The following is a 20,845-nucleotide window of genomic DNA, read 5'->3' as shown; positions in this document are numbered from 1 at the left end:
CTTGGGGAATTCAAGTCAGTTATGGCAACCCAGTGTTTAATCCTCCTTTCTTTCTGCTTGATGCATGATGCATGCACCTACCGAGTCATAAATTGCAGGATACTAAAGACGTTTTGCTGTGACTATTGGGGGACACTTGCTAAGACCATACACAGAGAGATGTCAGCTGAAAGTGCATGCGTTTTGAATTGGGAGAGAACAAAGCGATTGGGACCAGTAGGATTGGGCATGTTGAAATGAATGCCTTATCCTTTTCTCCCCTAACATCTCCTGTGAAGAGAGTCAGAGGGACTTATTGCAGGTTTAAATCTACTGAAAAGCAGAGAAGGGACTGCTGTGGTCACTGGGGATATGAGGAGAGCATGGGAAAGCATTTGAATTTGTGTTGTGGATGCTGTTGTTCTTAAAGGAGAACTCCGGAATATAAAAATTGTCCCCCATAGTGCCGGCAGTAAAAAAATAAAGATGTACATACCTTCCTCCGCTCCCCCGGGGCCTTCGATAACCGGCTCCGGCCTCTGCCGTTATCCACTTCCTGGTTGCCGGTGGTCGGAGAGTCTTACTGCGCTCAGCCAGTAGGCTGAGCCAGTGTCTGTGTGACTTTGCCTTCACGTTATGATTGCAATTTGGTAACCCACTTGGAAGGTGTACTTGTGTGACATGCCAAGGGTGGAAGTAGAGCGCCAGGAAGCAGAATAGGTTGTACCTTTTCTGTTCCTGGACAAGGGTTGAATATCACATTTTAATTTTTTAAGCTCTCACACTATCCTATCTCTTAGGCTACTTTCACACTAGAGGAGAGGCGCCATTACAAACTGACTTTTTTTTTCCCACTTTGTCTGCCATTAACGTCCATTATTGTAACAGAGGTTCCCATTCACTTAGATGGGATTCCTCTAATGTCCGTTATGACTCCCGTTATTTCACTGGAAGATAGCGGGAGAAAGACGTTGCAAGCACATGTTTATTTTTTATTTTCTTGTTATATTTAGGGGTTTTGTATGCTTTATTCAACATGGCTGCTGTCAGTTTACCACAGATGCAATGCATCCTAGTACACACCAGTGTGTAACCTATATTATGTTGGGATAGATGTATGTAGCTAGATGCTTCCGCTATTTATCCCATTATTACATTATACAGCACACCTTGTATTGTATATTGGGAGATTATGGAAGATTAGTGAGTAGAGAGATATACACACTCAAATAGACATTGTCTGCGACCATCCTAAGGGTCTATTCACACGTACAGGATCCTGAGATTTGATGCGCAGGATTTGTAAGTGCAGATTAGAAGCTGTGCTCAGTCATTTAGTTTACATTGAAATCTGCAGCAGAAAATCCTGTGCATGATATCTGCGTAAATGTGAACGTATCCTAAATGTGTTAGACCCATATGGTCCACATACAAGAGACGGTATAGTGACGTTTATGGAAAAAACACAAGTGTACACTCAGTATACTGCTGGAATGTCAGGACAATGAAAACATTGTAAGTTAAATGAAAGGTAAAACCTTTCAATGGATACATGCTTTCTCACTCAATTGGCTGGCACAATATCGTTTTTTATGTGTGTGCATTGTTTGTTGCGAGTTTTTCTTAATATGGGAAATTTGATTCTGGAGGAAACCTGCAACAGTGGGTGCAATTGTTTATCAGTAATCTTCCCTCGCTTCATGCTTCTCTTTTCATTCAGATCATTCATGTGTACTTATTTTAATTGCAATATTGCTGCCACCACTATAGTGCCAAGTTTGCCCCCTTCCTGCAGGAACTGTCACATGAGACTATCGAATTGTGATGGCTGTGTTTCACTAACTTATTGTGACCAGTGCTTTTATTTAATAGAAAAGGGGTTTTCTCCCTATTACACAGGTAGTTAATTTATTGTTAGCAGATTTGAGGGTATTTGAGGACAGCAGAGAAACTGTGTCTAATCTTAAAATGTACTTCTGTGAGAAACTTTTTTTTTTCTTCTTTGTTTTATAAATAGGGTTTTCTGGGTGAAAATGATCGATGACCCTTCCTTAGGTCATCGTAGAACCCCTTAAACACAATTTTAGGTGTGAGAAGCCAGGAGGAAATGTATGTCTGTGGCTTCCTACAGTTTAAACATCTGATTACTGGAAATTAGACATGCCTTCCAGATAGGGCAGCCTCCTTAGTATGCTCATATACAGCAGAGATTTACCTGTATAACCTGCATTCTACAAGGCTACAGTCATGGCCGTAAATGTTGGCACCCCTGAAGTTATTCAAGAAAATAAAAAGGATTGCAGTAACACATGTTTTGCTATACACATGTTTATTCCCTTTGTGTGTATTGGAACTAAACCAAAAGGTTGGAACTAAACCAAAAGGTAGGAAAAAAAAAAGCAAATTGGACATAAGGTCACACCAAACTCCAAAAATGGGCTGGACAAAATAAATTGACACCCTTAACTTAATATTTGATTGCACACCCTTTGGAAAAAATAACTGAGATCAGTCGCTTCCTATAACCATCAATAAGCTTCTTACGCCTCTCAGCCGGAATGTTGAACTACTCTTCCTTTGCAAACTGCTCCAGGTCTCTCTAATTGGAAGGGCGCCTTTTCCCAACAGAAATTTTAAGATCTCTCCACAGGTGTTCAATGGGATTTAGATCTGGACTCATTGCTGGTCACTTCAGAACTCTCCAACGCTTTGTTGCCATCCATTTCTGGGTGCTTTTTGACGCATGTTTGGGGTCATTGTTCTGCTGGAAGACCCAAGATCTCGGACACAAACCCAGCTTTCTGACACTGGGCTGTACAGTGCGACCCAAAATCCATTGGTAATCCTCAGATTTCATGATGTCTTGGACACATTCAAGGCACCCAGTGCCAGAGGCAGCAAAACAACCCCAAAACATCATTGAACCTCCACCATATTTCACTGTAGGTACTGTGTTCTTTTCTTTGTAGGCCTCATTCCGTTTTCAATAAACAGTAGAATGATATTCTTTACCAAAAAGCTCTAGCTTGGTCTCATCTGTCCACAAGACGTTTTCCCAGAAGGATTTTGGCAAAATGTAGTCTTGCTTTTTTATGTCTCTGTGTCAGCAGTGGGGTCCTCCTGGGTCTCCTGCCATAACGTTTAATTTCATTTAAATGTTGACAGATAGTTTGCGCTGACACTGATGCTCCCTGTGCCTGCAGGACAGCTTGAATATCTTTGGAACTTGTTTGGGGCTGCTTATCCATCACCAGGGCAAATCTAGATCTCTGGAGATGGACTTGTAACCTTGAGATTGTTGATATTTTTCCACAATTTTGGTTCTCTTCTCCTCTTTCTGTTGTCAATGCTTAGTGTGGCGCGCGCACACACACACACACAATGCAAAGACTAATTGAACGTCTCTCTTTTATATCTGCTTTCAGGTGTGATTTTTATATTGCCCACACCTGTTACTTGCCCCAGGTGAGTTTAAAGGAGCATCACATGCTTGAAATTCTTATTTTTTCACAATTTTGAAAGGGTGCCAATAATTTTGTCCAGCCCTTTTTTTTGGAGTTTTGGTGTGACATTATGTTCAATTTGCTTTTTTTCCTCAATTTTTTTGGTTTAGTTCCAATACACACAAAGGGAATAAACATTTTTATAGCAAAACAAGTGTTACTGCAATCCTTTTCTGTGAGAAATACTTAATTTTCTAGAAAAATTTCAGGGGTGCCAACATTTACAGCCATGACTGTACGTACACATCTCTGTTTTGTCATCTGCTTTAAACAGACCCTTGAATGGATGGCAACTTGTAACCTCAATAATCCTTCACTTACATCCATCACTATAGCCTTCAATGTAAGAATTGATATGGAAGTTTAATTTCAGTTTGTCTTGTCTTTGGGGCCCTTCTGGTCTCATAGACACAGAGCAGGGAGATAATGGCCCTCCCTGCTTAAAGGGGTACTCCGGTGCAAAAGATGTTATCCCCTATCAAAAGGATAGGGGATAAGATGTTAGATCGCGGGGATCCCCAGCGGTGGGATGCCCGCGATCTAACATCTTATCTCCAGACCGGCAGCAGCGGCTTCCGGAGCACGAAAGCGTAGAGCTCCTGTGTTTGTGACATTTGTGACTAGTACATAGCAGTTACACCTCTTTCCGTAGACATGAATGTAGGGCGCGGCTGCTGTAGTCACCAGTCAACCAGCACAGAGCGAAGTTCGCTCTGTGCACGGATGACCGGGGTGCCGCCCCAGCGATAAGACCCCCGAGATTGAACATCTTATCCCCTATCCTTTTGATGGGGGGATAAGATGTTTTGCGCTGGAGTACCCCTTTAATCTCGTCATCAGTCAGGATCTGAACATTAAGACCTGACCAATGAAAACTTTTTTAAGGTACACTTAAATGTGAAACCAAAAAACACATATATGTAAAATTGAAAAATAAAAACCATACAGTTAAGCAATACTGCCTTTTTATTTCTTTATTTAATGTTTTTCGGATGTAAGGTGAACCGAAGGGTGCATTTTAAAGGATTACTCCCGTGGAAAACTTATTTATTTATTTTTTAAATCAGTTCGTGCCAGAAAGTTAAAGATTTGTATATTACTTCTATTAAAAAAAATCTTAATCTATCCAGTACTTTTTAGGGTCTGTATACTACAGAGGAAACATTTTTTTTTTTTTCCGGAACACAGAGCTCTCTGCTAACCTCATGACCACAGTGCTCTCTGCTGACATCTGTGGGGATTTTCTCCTACTCTGGGCAGTTCTTAAAATGGACAGAGATGTCAGCAGAGAGCACTGTGGTCATGATGTCAGTATAGAGCTCTGTGTTCCAAAAAGAAAACCATTTCTGTAGTATTCAGCAGCTAATAACTACTGGAAGGATTAAGATTTTTTTAATAGAAGTAATTTACAAATCTGTAACTTTCTGGCACTAGTTTATAAAAAAAAAAAAAAAATAATAAAAAAAATAATAATAATAAAAAAAAAAAAGTTTTCCACGGGAGTACCCCTTTAAATGCTGCAAATCAGTTGTAGGAAATGCAGAAAATCTAATCAATGTATTCAGAATTGGTTGTACAAAATCTTCAGTGTTTGTTGATACCTTTTTATCCATAGCATCAAATCTGCAGCAGGTTAAATACGTGTGAATGTTATAGAGCATGTTATAGAGAAAGATGAGCTGAGCAGACTTAAATAAAATTTACATGGATGTGGAGATCCTATCGCCCGACACCCGCAAAATTAATTCCGAGTGCCGGGCAGGTGAATTTTTCAGATTTAGCCCTTTATCGGGCAAACAGGGCCGGACCGACTCATCCCCCCCTTTTTTCCCCATAATGCCGGTGTGAGGTGCAGGAGCAAGTCTGCACCTCACACCAGTGCCCAGAGTGTATGGAGCGGGCTCCTGACCCGAGCCGGCTCCATACTCAGCAGCCCCTAGCTGATTTCAGTATCCGCAGGCCACCGCTAATAGCTCAGCTTGCGGCGATTGCCGTGGCCGGCTATTAACCCTTTAGATCACTTCTGTCAAAGTTGACAGCGGCGTCTAAAGGGATCTTCTAACCATCCCTGGTGGTCTAGTGGAGGGGAGAGAGGATCCACTGTGGAGGTAGCCGGAGGGTTTACCTCTGCATTCATTGCTGCAAATTGTCTAAAAATCATTTATTAGCTATATAGAGCAGTTTCCTCTCTTTGGTTGCCACTTACATGCATGAAGTGAGGGAATGAGATCATCCTGCCATCCACTCTGTCTTTGTCCAAATTCCTCTCTGAAGCAGTTCCCATCCTCCTGAGAGACACAGACCATGTGATTTCTGCCCTGCACTGATGAGTCATGCTCCCTTTAGTGTTAAGAACTGGAAGGTGTATGCAGCCTCTTTCTGCTGCTCAAGGCAGAAGGGTGGGGCGGCTTTCAAAAAGTGATCTTGGTGGCAGAGCAGAGCTGCAGTGCATTCTGGCAGATGTAGGCGGGGAGGGAGGATGGCAAAGAATATCAAGCAGCCAAAGATGACAACAGGGGTCACAGGAGCCATGCATATTAGGCAGGATTGTTTACATGGAACATATTCCGGTAGTGTGGTGGCTTTTGAGCTTTTTCGATTAAATATTATACATTTCCTTGGTGTACCCCTTTAATTTATCACTCTTACACTCTCGAATACTGGTCACTGGAAATGTAACATGGCACCTTATGGAAAAGAACTCTCTGAGGATCTGAAAAAAAGAATTTTGACATGTGGCATGCTGGGATTTGTAGTTTTCAGCACAGCAAGAAACAGGAAATAGAAGCAAAGATAGGAAAAAGTGGGGGATAAAAATACAACAAAGAACGGAAATAGAGTAGGCTAAACAACAAGAATAGAAATGAAACAAAACAAATAGGGCAAGTCAAAAACGGAAAAAACACGTTGACCACCGGAGTACCCCTTTAATTGCTTTGTGTTGTTGTTTTAAAGGCAACCAATCAGATTTTACCCTATATAATTCTTGGCAAAGCATTATATAGGGTAAAATCTTTATCCTCACCATCCCCGGGGAATGCTCCTCTTCCCAGGGATGGTGAAGATATGAAGTTATAAACTAGGCCCCGCAAGTAGTCCCCTGGGCGGGGAGCTCCTCTTACTTACTCGCGTTACTTCGGCCGGCAGCAACTCCTCCTCGGCTTGATTGACAGGCCACGTCATCCCTCTGCGCAGTGAACAGACGGAGCAGAGCGATGACTCAGCCCGTCAATCAAGCAGAGGGTGCGTCGCTGCTGGCCGAAGTAACGGGAGTAGGAGAGAGGAGCTCCCCGCCCAGGGGACTACTTGCGGGGGCCTAGTTTATAACTTCATATCTTCACCGGCAGGAGCTTCCCCCGGGGATGGCAAGGATAAAGCTTTTACCCTATATAATTCTTTGCCAAGCGTTATATAGGGTAAAATCTGATTTGGTTCCCTTTAAGGGGACACAACATTAAAGGGGTACTCCGGTGCTTACAGATCTTATCCCCTATCCAAAGGATAGGGGATAAGATGCCTGATCGCGGGAGTCTCGCAGCTGGGGACCCCCGTGATCATGCACGCGGCACCCCGTTTGTAATCAGTCCCTTTTTACGCTCGACCGCAGGGCTGACGGCGTGTGACGTCACGCCTCCGCCCCCGTGTGACGTCAAGCTCCGCCCCTCAATGCAAGCCTATGGGAGGGGGCGTGATGGCGTCTGCATTATGGCTTTGCGTGAGCGTATATGTCCTCATATCCCTGCTGGGTCCAATGAGGCGAACTGACAGGTGTCATTTGGGTTCATCAGATATCCAGTCATGCTATGCTCGAGTGAGGCCAGACTAAGTTTAGAACCAGGATTGGGTGGAAAGTTGTAGTAGTCCTTTCATACTTATTCACCTCTTTCCTGGCTTTAAAAATAAATGCTCCAACTTGTGCTTTATTTTTTATTTAAAATGGATTTAATCTATTTCTCACTGAGAAAATATATATTTGCAGTAGGCAAGGAGTGCTGTTGACGTTGTTAACGCTTTCCATGGTTTTGTCAGAATTTTTCCTTTCTTTATTTAATGCTTTCATGTGACATTGCCCTTTAAGAAGTTTCTCTGAAATTGGACATCATGGAGAAAGAAGACCTCTTCTGGTCTCTAGAGTATCCAGCATTGTTCATCTCTATGTTGACATTCCACAGAAATGTTGTAGCCAAGTATGAAGAAGAGAATTCTTTTGTTTTTTTGACCTTTCAGTCCAGTTCTCTTATTGTGCGAAAGGTACAGGTTCCAAAGATTGTCTGCGTCCGTGAGGCCTGTTAGTAGCCCATAGCCAACATCCACAGAAAAGTATTCTAAGGGTTGCTTTATTGGAATTTTACTATTTTTTGGGGCTAATTTTATGTCCTTTTTCTAAAAAGTGTGTACATAGTGGTATAGCTGTTGGGGTAGGTTATAGGAATAGAATGTTGCTTTTTTTGTGTACTCTACTGTGGATTTATAAGAATTGAGCGCACTGTTCATATCACATTAGGCTATCCTGTTTTGTTACTGGTTTTCTTTGGGAAATCTGTCATGGTTAAAATGTCCATTTGACAAGTTTGTCACAGTCAGGATAGTCAGATGAGGCAAAGGATCTCCTGCTGCATCATCCTTTTGACATCATATATTATGATTAATTGATTTATCTATTTATTTTTTAATAAAACTTGCAATTGACTTTTAACTACCTCACATTAAAAAAGGAGGGGGTTACAGAGCAGCCTACAGTGTTTAAATGAAGAGACCCAGCACTGAACAGCAGATTCTGGAAGGAAGTGAATGCATGGGGAGTGAGGGCGGGCTCAGTGCTTGCCTCGGCCGTTCCTGAGTAGTGGTTGTCAGAATGATACAAAGGTTAGAATAATAATAATAATAAAAGACATGTAAATAATATGCATGACCTAGTGAGTAAAATATATTAGCCTGATTATTTTCTGTGATATGACAGGTACACTTTAAATGGACACTCTAGTTTTTAAACACTTCCAATATTTCAAAGAGATGTATCAAAAGTTTTGATCGATCGAGAGTGGTCAGAACTGGATTGATTAGTAGAATGAGCGTGCTTAGCGCATTCTCTCCTATCTGTGTCGTGTGACCAAGGCAGTCTAATAATGTACTTGTGTGAAACCAGAAAGCATCTTGCTCATGTAGACACAGAGCGAGCGTTTTAGTGATTGGTAGGGAGCTGATTACTCAGACCCAGACTAATCAATACTTTTGACATGTCCCTCCGACAGATTTCAGTTTCCTGTAAAAAAACAAAAAAACAAAAAAAAAACCTTATAACTGGATTTAAAAACATGTCAACTGTAATCCTTCATTGGCCTTTCAGTCTTATAATAAACTGACGTTCTCCTAGGTGTATCCAAAACCTCTTCAAACTGAATGCATGCCATTTGTAAAATCCTATGCCATTGATTGAACATACTTTACTTATACTGGAAGTAGATATGTGCTTTTGTTACCAAAGTTTTATATATCATTGTCTGATGTACGGTATATTTTTTTTTCTCCTTTTTCCTATACTTAAATTTTTATAAAATGGGAAAAACTTCTCTGAAATAAACAATTATACAAAAAAAAAAACCTGGATGCATGCATTTTTTTTTCTTTTTCATTGTCAGTAGTAGTTGGTCTAGAGATTCTCCTGCGCTCTGAAGCATTACAAATGCTTACTTTTTCTAGAGCCTTGGTTTAAATTTATTTTTGATCACCTACTTCTGGGATTTTGGCAGTGATATCTAATATGAAAAATAACAGTCTTCAAAAAAAAAAAAAAAAAAAGTACCAGGTCGTTACATTTCTGTTTTGACTTTTTTTTCCCCCCACCTTTGGTTGGTTTAGCTGCCTAGTGTGCACTTTCCCTGTGTATGGCTCTTTAACCCCTTCATGACCCAGCAAATTTTTTTTTTTCTGGCTCGTGTTTTTTTCTTCCTTACCTTCTAAGACCCATAACTTTTTAAAATATTTTTTTGTCTGACAAAGTTGTATTAAGGCTTATATTCTGTGTGACAAGTTGGACTTTCCACTGATTCTCTTTTTTTTATCATACAATTTATTACAAAGCCAGAAAAAAATTTATATGCAGGGCAAAATTGAAAAAAATATGGAATTGCACAATTTTGTAGGGCAATAATACAGAGTTCAAAATATGGTATATCTGACATTCCATATTTATTCTATGGGTCAGTAAGATTCCAATGATGCCAAACTTGAATAATTTTTGTTTCGTTCTATGGTTGGGAAAAAAAAAAAATAACTTTGTTATGGCTTTTTGATCGCTTTTTATTACAATTTTTTTTGGATATAATGTAACCAAAAATCAGTGAAGGATCAGAAACATAATAAATTAATAGTTCGGACAATTACGCACATGGCAATAGCAAATATGTGTAATTTTTTAGTGTTTTATTTTAAAAAAAGGAAAAGGGGGATTATTTGAATTTTTATTAGGGGAGAGATTTTTTTTTTTTATACACCCTTTTTATACACCCTAGTGGCCTATCAAAAGCAATCATCAGATGGCTTACGTAGATCAATGTAATGCTATTGCATTACATTCATGAAATCTGTGCTCGATTGCTAAGGGAGCCCTAAGCAATCTCAGAGCCTGGGAAGATGCCGAGGACAAGGTAAGGCCTCAAGCTTCCCTAGCAACCCATAGCCCCCGGCGATTACATTCCAGGAGGGTCTATGGGACCACTAGACACCAGGGAATAGCGCCACTTAATGTTTAAATGCTGTGATCTGTATAGATCATGGTATTTAAACAGTTAAATGACAGACATAGGAGCGATCTCGGATGTCCGTCATTACCGGCAGATGTCAGCTGCTGATAGCAGCGGTCATGATGCGGACCTGACCGACCCATGATGTACATGCATGCCGTGGGTTGGGAAGGGGTTAAGGGTTTGTTCACATTCTCGTAACTAGCAGCAAATTTCACTTTCACAGTGGCTTTCCCGCTGCTAGCTACTAGCGTGTGAATGCACCCGCAGACAGTGTTTCCCAACCAGTGTGACTCCAGCTGTTGCAAAACTGGTTGGAAATCACTGTTCTAAAGGAGATATCCAGCCAAAGTGGTAAAATTAAAAGCTTTAATAAGAGAGAGATACTCCATGACACCCCAGCTGATTTGTTTCTAAATTAGACCCCAATAGCCTTATAAACAAATAAACTACCTCTGAAAATCCAGCTGAGAGCTGCAAAAAATTACACAAACCATCAGCCCATGTACTTGTTTCCTGTGTGAGTTGCGACGAGGGGGCTGCCATGAGAGTCACATGGTTAGAGAAGCTGTGAATTTAGAAAAGGTAGTAGTGCGTGCCTCAGCCAATCAGTGAAGATCACACTACACACTGAACTACTCTTGGCTCTCTGAGCTGTGGAAAAGGACATTTGAGGTTGCAAAGTGACGTGTTGTGCCCAACAGTCATCATGTGTACTAAGAACTACTGGACTTCCTGCCTGGAGGAAAAGATGGGAGACTATGTGTTCTATACTTGCAGCTATCTATCTAAAGGTAATTTCATTAAAGTTCTCTTTTAAGGACACAACAGGTTGTATAGTAGGGGTGTGAATCCCCAATAATTTGGCGATTCGAATCGCGATACCAGTGTGGCGATTCGATATATCCCGATATATTGCGATACCGTCTAGGTGACGATACATGGCGATATATCCCGATTCTGTCTAAAAAACAATGTCTTTTACACTTTTATTACATTTATTTAAATTTATTAAATTAATTTTTATTTTATTTTTTTATACACTTTATTAGTCTTTTAGGAATCATTAGGTTCCTCAGACAGATGAATAGAACTCCATTGATCTGCGATCCATTGATAGAGCCTGGTCCAGCCAGGCTCTATCAATGGGAGAGCAGGGAAGCAGAGGTAAGCCCTCCGCTACCTCCACAGTGGATCGCCCGCCCGCGATCTTGCTGTGGGGGGGGGCGATCTACCCCACTAGCCCACCAGGGAGCATTCACAGATCCCTTTAGACGCCGCTGTCAGCTTTGACAGCGGCGATCTAAAGGGTTAATAGCCAGGCGCGGCGATCGCCGAATGCTGGCTATTAGCGGCGGCCCTCGGTTACTGAGAACAGCCGGGGGCTGCAGAGTATGGAGCGGGCACGAGTCGGAGCCCGCTCCATACACCCAGAGCGACGCCGCGTCTGATCCGGCTGACAAAATGTGGAACTTGTATCTCCTGATGCCTGGGACAGGCTGTTCCGGGCGTCAGAAGATACAAATTCCAGATCACTAAAAGAATTGATTCGAAAATATTTTTAATCGATTCAGTATCGGCAAGTGAAAAATCGCGATAACTGCGCGAATTGATTTTTTCCTACATCCCTATTGTATAGCATTGTACAGACCAGTTATCAACAAATACAACCTGGCCTTTGCAGACAGTATTAACCTCTTAAGGACCCAGCCCATTTTCACCTAAGGACATTTTTTTCACATCTGACCACTGTCACTTTAAGCATTAATAACTCTGGGATGCTTTTACTTTTCATTCTGATTCAGAGAATGTTTTTTCGTGACATATTCTACTTTATGTTAGTGGAAAATTTTCGTTGCTACCTGCATCGTTTCTTGGTGAAAAATTCTAAAATTTGATGAAAAAAAAAAAAATGCTTTTTTTTTTTTTTTACTTTGAAGCTCTCTGCTTATAAGGAAAATGGACGTCCCAAATAAATGTATATATTGATTCACATATACAATATGTCTACCTTATATTTGCCTCACAAAGTTGAAATGTTTTTACTTTTGGAAGACATCAGAGGGCTTCAAAGTTCAGCAGCAATTTTTCACAAAATTTTCAAAATCTGAATTTTTCAGGGCTCAGTTTAGTTTTGAAGTGGATTTGAAGGGCCTTCATATTAGAAATGTCCCATAAATGACCCCATTATAAAAACTGCACCCCTCAAAGTATCCAAAATGACAGTAAGTGTGTTAAGCCTTTAGGTGTTTCACAGGAATAGCAGCAAAGTGAAGGAGAAAATTCAAAATCTTAATTTTTTACACTCGCATGTTCTTGTAGACCCAGTTTTTGAATTTTTACAAGGGGTAAAAGGAGAGAAATCATGCTGAAATTTGTAACCCAATTTCTTTCGAGTAAGGAAATATTTCATGTGTATGTAAAGTGCTTTGTGGGTGCACTAGAGGGCTCAGAAGGGAAGGAGCAACAATGGGATTTTGGAGAGTGAGTTTTTCAGAAATGTTTTTTTGGGGGAGCATGTCACATTTAGGAAGCCCCTATGGTGTCAGAACATTAAAAAAAAAAAAAAAAATACACATGGCATACTATTTTGGAAACTACACCCTTCGAGGAACGTAACAAGGGGTACAGTAAGCCTTGACACCCCCCAGGTGTTTGACAATTTTTTGTTAAAGTCGGATGTGTAAATAACATTTCTTTTTTTTTCCACTAAAATGCAGTTTTTTTCCCCAAATTTTACTTTTTTACAAGGGGTAATAGGAGAAAATGCCCCCTAAAATTTGTAACCCAATTTCTCCATTTGTAACCACGTGTTGGGTGTTAAGGCTCACTATACCCCTTGTTACATTCCGTGAGGGGTGTAGTTTCCAAAATGGGGTCACACGTGGGTATTTATTTTTTTGCGTTTGTCAGAACCACTGTAAAATCAGCCACTCCTGTGCAAATCACCAATTTAGGCATCAAATTTACATGGGGCTCTCACTCCTGGGCCTTGTTGTGGGCCCACAGAGCATTTTACACCCACATATGGGGTATTTCCATACTCAGGAAAAATTGCGTTACAAATTTTGGGGGTCTTTTTTTCCTTTTACCGCTTGTGAAAAGGAAAAGTTGGGGTCTACACCAGCCTGTAAGTGTAAAAAAAAAAAAACACTAACATGCCGGTGTTGCCTCATACTTTTTATTTTCACAAGAGGTAAAAGGAAAAAAAGACCCCCAAAATTTGTATGAGGCAACACCAGCATGTTAGTGTAACATTTTTTATTTTTTTACACTAGCAGGCTGGTGTAGACCCCAACTTTAGTAATGCAATTTCTCCCGACTACGGAAATACCCCATATGTGGCCCTAAACTGTTTCATTGAAATACGACAGGGCTCCGAAGTGAGAGTGCCATGCGCATTTGAGCACTAAATTAGGGATTGCATTAGGTGTATTCTACGCCAGTGATTCCCAAACAGGGTGCCTCCTGCTGTTGCTAAACTCCCAGCATGCCTGGACAGACAGTGGCTGTCCGTAAATGCTGGAAGTTGTTGTTTTGCAACAGCTGGCGGCTCCGTTTTGGAAACCCTGCCGTATGATACATTTTCATTGGGGGCGAGGGGGGGGGTGCAGTGTAAGGAGGTGTATATGTAGTGTTTTACCCTTTTATTATGTGTTAGTGTAGTGTTTTTAGGGTACATTAACACAGGCGGGGGTTTACGGTGAGTTTCCCGCTAGGAGTTTGCGCTGCAGCAGAAAATTTGCAGCAGCTCAAACTTGAAGCAGGAAACTCACTGTAAACCTGCCCGTGTGAATGTACCCTGTACATTCACATGGGGGGGCAGACCTCCAGCTGCTGCAAAACTACAACTCCCAACATGCACTGACCGTGCATGCTGGGAGTTGTACTTTTGCAACAGCTGTAGGAACACTGGTTGGAAAACATTCAGTTGGGTTCTGTTACCTAATTCGGTATTTTCCAACCAGTGTGCCTTCAGCTGTTGCAAAACTAAAACTCCCAGCATGTACTGATTGCCAGCATGCTGGGAGTTGTAGTTTTGCAAGCTCTAGAGTGCCACAGTTTAGAAACCACTGCACTGTGATCTCCAAACTATAGCCCTCCAGCTGTTGCAAAACTACAGATCCCAGCATGCCCAAACAGCAAACAGCTGTCTGGGCATGCTGGGAGTTGTAGTTTTGCAACATCTGGAGGGCTACAGCTTAGAGACCACTGTATAGGGGTCTCCAAACTGTAGTCCTCTAGATGTTGCTAGGCAACAACTCACCTGCTTCCGTAGTCACAGGATCGCTGCACCAGGGAGAGAATCACCGCCCGCCAGTAGGTGACCTCCTCTGCCAGTCACTCCATAGTTCCCCTGTTTTGCCCTGACTACTGTGGGTGGGCAGAACAGGGGGAACAGAACTTTAACCAAACCCCCGCCCCCGATCTGCTATTGGTCGGTTGCTTCTGACCGACCAATAGCAGGGATAGGAGGGGTGGCACCCCTGCCAACCGTACTCCTATCACTTCAGGGGGATCGTGGGTGTCTTGGACAGCCCGGATCCCCCCCCCTTTATTTTCCGGAATCACCGCTGATCGACGGTCTGACTCAGGACCCCCCAGGGGTTTGCACAGGGTGCCTTCCGAATGATTTCAGCAGGCATTCCGGTCCGGTCCCTGCCTGGCTAGCGGCAGGGACCGGAATTCCCACGGGAGTACAGGTACGCCCTGGGTCCCTAAAGTGGTTAAAATGCCAATGAAAAGCTGACACAAAGGATGGTAAAATACCTCTGGCCACAAATTCAGCTCCTTGCAGGTGATGAGCATCCTCTTTTCCCTCCTTTTTAGATGCTGTGATCAGCATTGATCATGGCGTGTAAAGGGTTAGTGACAGACATCTTCATCCTGTCATTAGCGTTGAGTCCCCGTTTGCTGATAGCAGCCATCACTCACCGCATATGAAGCGGGTGCAGCTCCTGCACTTGCTTCATACATACTTAACACTCCAAGGCGTACAGATACACTCTGGTTCATTTAAGACAAGGTGGTCAAGGAGTACATGTATTGCCTGTGCGACTAGGGGTTAATACTGGGCTTTTTCTGTGTAAAACATTATAGTGTTCATTGTACTGAGGGGAACCTGTTTGCTAACTCCATCATAACCATATGCAGAATGAAATACAGACTTTTATCTGTAAAAGAAAAATAATTTCTGAGCAGAGTGATAAAATATGAAGCTGGCTTTCTATAGTACCTGTATGATTATCCACAGCATGCTTGTCAGTTATACCCGAATGTTCTCATCGGATCCGTTTTTGTTTATTTATTTTTTATTCTGAACAAAGGATTGGTGACACTGCATGCTGATTTGTCCGTTTTGGAACTGCATGGACATTAAACGATCTTTGCGTGTGATCCTTCATGGAGCTTGGTCAGCTCCCCCTTCCCCCTGCAATATGTTTACACAGAAGATTTGTTGCTTAAGTTCTGTGACTGTCCAGTTTATTAGAATGTATTCATATGCTTCAAATAAGAACCCCATTCAGTTGCAGAAATGAGGTGTGTCTCAGTCTGCTTCAATTCATTGTTTAGGTGTTTGGAGTAGTTGAAGTCACGGCTCTGTGCAGACCACTGGTCTTTATGGACCTTGCTTTGTGCGCAGGAATGGACCTTCCCCAAATTATTCCCACAAAGTTACATACAATTGTCCAAAATGTCATTGTATGCTGGAGTATTAAGGTTACCCTTAGAAAGAAGGCGCAGAACCTCTAGCCCATGTCCTTAAAATTAGCCCAGTAACATCCCTTTTCCACTAAACTAGTACACTAGGCACTATGCATTTCTGTAGGTAGAACTCTCTGAGCATATGCCATAACACGATTTATCCATCAGACTTCCAGCTAGTAAAACATGATTTTTCACTCCAGAGAATGGATTTTCATTGCTTCAGACTCCTAGGGTACTTTCACACCGGCGGATTTATTTGCGGGTTTCCCGCTGCGTATTTGAAAGGGGGCAGGCTTTTCTCGGCTGTCTGCAGCAGGTTTTCCGCGGCCGGATTTACGCTGCGGAAAATCTGCCGCAAGCCCCATTGACGTCAGTAGGGTCTGTAACTGATTTTCCGCATTGGAAATTCCACTGCAGAAAATCTGCTGCGGACAGCCGAGAAGAGCCCGCCCCTTTCAAATACGCAGCGGGAAACCCGCAAATAAATCCGCCTGTGTGAACGTACCCTTATAGTTGCATGCTTTTCTCCACTCCAGCCAAAATTTGGTACTGAGCATGGTAAGATTAGGCTTGTGTACACCTGCTCGCCCATGGCAACCCATTACATGAAGCTCCTGATGCACAGTCCTTGTGCTGATGTCACAATAAGCAGTTCTTATGTCTATGTATCATGGAATGGCTGTCTCTCCTCTGTGAGTTTGAGTATAGTCTACCATTAGGCTACTGAGCTGTTACTTTAAAGCACTGCCACTTCACAAAACTAGTGCTTAAATTTGACCAGGAAGATCACACAAAAGCTGAATTGTATGGACGGACAGGCTAAGTTAACATTCCTCTAAAATGTCGTCTTAAACGTTAGCAAATTAGCTTTTTTTTTTTTTTTTTTTTTTTTTGACAATTTCCGGCTTATTCTGTTTTTTTCTTTTGCAGTAAAAGAGTAGTTTGGAGTAGCTGGAAGAGGAAAGAACCACATGCAATTACAGCACGCTTATTTCCCTAACCTGGATTGAGGTAACTTTCTTTTTATACATGTGTTTTATCCTAGTTTACCTTGTGTTGCATTCTTCAGGAAAGCAAATGTAAATCTGAAGGTGATCTTATATAGTGTAATTGGTGAGTGTTCGTACAATAAATCTGCTCTTCAGACAGGGTATAAGTGTGTATTTTGTGTATGAAAACTTGTGCATGTTCCTGAGCCTATGGAGCAAATTTGTTTTCCCAGAATAATCCCTTATCTGGCGTTTTTAGTTTTTTTTTATTTTCTTCTCCTGTGTGCTGTAAAAAAAATTAAATAAACCTCCAGCACTCTATCAGTGCCTCTGGTATCCTGCTTCCAGCCTCAGATTGACCCCCTGAGATCGATGGCTCGAACAATCACACTGCAGTGATTAGTGGCATTGTGACATATTGAGCCCCGTGGCCAGAAACAAGATGTGGAAGCACCCCAACATTAACATACCATATTTATCGGCGTATAACACACACTTTTAAAACTTAAATTTAAGGCAAAAAGCCTGCCTGCGTGTTATACGCCGATAAATCTTCTGGTCACTGTTTCAAAGCGGCCGCAGCAGTGGCTGCTTGTTAAGTATTAGCAGCACGGCCAGTGGTGTCTCCTCCCCGCTCTGCTTTAAATTTTTCTTACCTTCCCCTCCCTCATCATTTCCCCCTTTTCCCTGCTTTTCATAGTTTTTTTTTTTTTTTTCTTCCCTGGCTGCGCTTCGGCAGAAAGTATTCACCAGTAAGCACTCCGAGCTCTGACTAGCAATGGCTGCAGGAAATGAAAAGTGACGTCACTGATGCCGCGCAAAGAAGCCGGGACAGGGCGTCATTCATCTGCTTCACTGACCGCAGCCCACAAGACCCCCGCCTGACCTGGCCTGCCGAAGCGCAGCCAGGTAAGGAAAATAAAAAAAAAACAATGAAAATCAGGGAAAAGGGGGAATGATGAGGGAGGGGAAGAATAGCATAGGAGGAACATGATGGGGGGGGGGGGATGATGAGACAGGGGGGAATGATGAGGGGGGGGAATGATGGGGGGGCATGATGAGACGGGGGAATGATGAGGGGGGGAATGATGGGGGGCATGATGAGACGGTGGGGGATGATGAGACGGGGAAATTATGGTGGGGGGAGGCACTAAAGGCTTAATGTCTGTATGGCTAGTGGTGGTCTGACAGGAGGAAATGATGAGACATGGGGGGGGATGATGAGACATGGGGGGTGGCGATGAGGGGTAAATGTGGCACAGGGACTGATAAAAGGGAAGGAATGATGTGGCACTGGAGGGGACGGGACCAAACTGAGGTGCAGAAGAAAACGAAGTCGGGGGGATGATGTGGCATTTAGTCAGTCATTTAATTTACATTTTATTTTTTTTAACTTAAATTTCCCTGTTAAAATGGGGGTGCGTGTTATACGCCGATAAATACAGTAAATACAAAATCGGTTCTGAATCTGAGGTTGCTGCCTCCCCAACAACTAGAGACCACTCATATCAATGACTCGATGGAAACATATTGAACATGTTCTCAATGTATGGTTTGCCAGTGGCCCTTAAGGCAAAATTGGGCAGCATCCTAGAGGGGTTAATAATAATTTACATTGTCAAGCTCCTGCTCTTAAAGGGGTATTCCAGGAAAAAACTTTTTATGTATCAACTGGCTCTTTTAAAAATCTTAATCCTTCCAATAATAATCAGCTTCTGAAGTTGAGTTGTTCTTTTCTGTCTGGCAACAGTGCTCTCTGCTGACATCTCTGCTTGTCTCGGGAACTGCACAGAGTAGAATAGGTTTGCTTTGGGGATTTGCTTCTACTCTGGACCGTTCCCGAGACACGTGTCATCAGAGAGCAGACAGAAAAGAACATCTCAACTAAAAGGATTACGATTTTTTAATAGAAGTAATTTACATATCTTAACTTTCTGGAGCCAGTTGATGTATAAAAAAAATGTTTTTCCCGGATAACCCCTTTGTCTCCTTTGGCTAAAGAATGTTTGTTTGCTGAAACCTCTCCACATATGTGTGATGTATGTTATTCCATAACAGCGATCCCTACATCATCCATCAGATGAAGCAGACCATGCAAATAGCTGTATGAAAGTGGTTTAAGGGACTAATGTCAGAGAAGTAAGCTGTTCTGGGTGATTTGTGAACTTCTGTGAATGTTATTTTCCTCCTCCTCTGTCTTCAGCAATGCTAGTGCTTGGGTGGGGTCTGCCTTGTTCATTAAGCTTTCCATTCAACTTCTAGTGGCTTAGCTTTGGCTAGTTCAGAGGCAGAGTGCCTGTGTCCAGCAGTCCCTGAGCTCCATTCTGCAGATAGCAGTAAAGGAGGCAATCCCTACAGAGAACACATGCAGTAGGTATACATTGTATTGTCCTCTCCAATGTATCATGTTATTACTTTCAGAAGTGACTGCTTCTTACCAAGTGTTGAAGGTACTTTAAGTATTTATAGTATTAGTTGACAGAATTGTATGTTTTTTTCTTATATGGTGTGTTATTTGATTAAGCTAGTAATATCTGTAATGTGTGTTTTTTTTTTTTTTTTTTTGCAAAATACTTGTATGTTCTTATAGCCGCTGTATGGATGCAATTGCACGGTTTGACCACGTCTTCTGAGTTGTGATGACGTTTTTTCCAGATATGTTTTACCACCTTCAGCTTTGGAATATTTAATAAATGGTTTATGGTCTATAAATTATGTAAGTTTAGGCGAAAGAAGGCACTGTGTACAACCACAATGAATTTGTAGCCTACTGGTGAATGAACTAATACTAATGTATAATCAGTACCTGAGGATATGGTTGGTTTGTGTCTGCACAATGGAATTCTGTGAGTGATCCAGTATACGTAGTCATAAGTTTTCTCATGTGTGTGTGTGTATGTGTGTGTATATATATATATATATAATATACACATACACACACACACACACACACACACACACACACACACACACACACTGATCAGCCATATTATTTAAACCAATATGAAACTTAGTATTGTGTACTACTGCCCCATGCACAGCAAATTGTGATGCCATGTGTTCTGACATCCTTGTATCACAGTCAGCATTAATGTTTTCAGCTATTTGTGTTGGAGTTTGTATTCTGTTGGACCGGGCCAGGCAGACTAGCATTTCAGTTTTCCCCACACCCATCAATAGCCTTTGCTCCCAGTCACTGGTTTTCCTTCCTCAGATTTATCTTATTTAAATATGTTTGTGTAAACAGGTGAACAGGTCCATGGATCTCCCATTCACCAAAGGCCAGAAGGTTGTGCTTCACCTGTACAAGCTGTGCTGCAAAAAAACACCCCTTAAGGATATGTCACACGTGACGTATTTTACTGCATATTTGCTGCATGTTTTCCTACTGATTGAACTCAATAGGTGCCATAGACTTTAATAGGTAGGAAAATACGCAGCAAAATACAACACATGTGACACTTCCCTAAGAGCTACAGATTTTGAGTTGTAAAATCTTCAAATCCACAACTTCTGATTTAAACACTTAAAATCTGCAGCATATCTGGTGTATATGAATGCACCCATAAACTACCACATCCCGCACTAGTGCCCTGTGGCTGCATTTTATGAAGGAACCCAAAAAACCTTGATACTTGTGTTGTGTAGCATCTCTCCAGGGTCCTACATTCTCAGTTATTTGGTTTACTATATGTGTGGCAGTTTTGTGATCTTTTTCCTTTTGGTGTATTTATAGTCTGTAGTTTTGTATTTTACAATCGTCCTGCTCTTACTGTAGCGCAGGGATCTCAGACTCGTGGGCCCGGGTGCCGGGCAGGTGATTTCCTCAGGCATTTAACCCTGCATCGGGCAAGCAGCTCTAAATGCCGGAAGACTTCACACACGTCGGCACACACTGCTACTGTACCTATATCTCCCTGCT

At 42.0% G+C, this 20,845-nt stretch overlaps 1 long non-coding RNA gene across 1 annotated transcript in view; it reads left to right on the top strand.

The window, feature by feature from the left end:
* Positions 1-20,845, top strand: part of LOC130362305 (uncharacterized) — a 57,007-nt gene that overhangs the window by 28,845 nt on the left and 7,317 nt on the right. The window contains exon 2 of the long non-coding RNA XR_008891349.1: positions 16,865-16,945. This is a non-coding gene — a long non-coding RNA (uncharacterized LOC130362305). The remainder of the gene's footprint in view (positions 1-16,864; positions 16,946-20,845) is intronic.

Source organism: Hyla sarda, chromosome 3, assembly GCF_029499605.1.
Source record: "Hyla sarda isolate aHylSar1 chromosome 3, aHylSar1.hap1, whole genome shotgun sequence".
Taxonomy (NCBI): Eukaryota; Metazoa; Chordata; class Amphibia; order Anura; family Hylidae; genus Hyla; species Hyla sarda.
The sequence above is the reverse complement of the archived record's forward strand: the minus strand, read 5'-3'. Positions and strand labels throughout refer to the sequence as shown.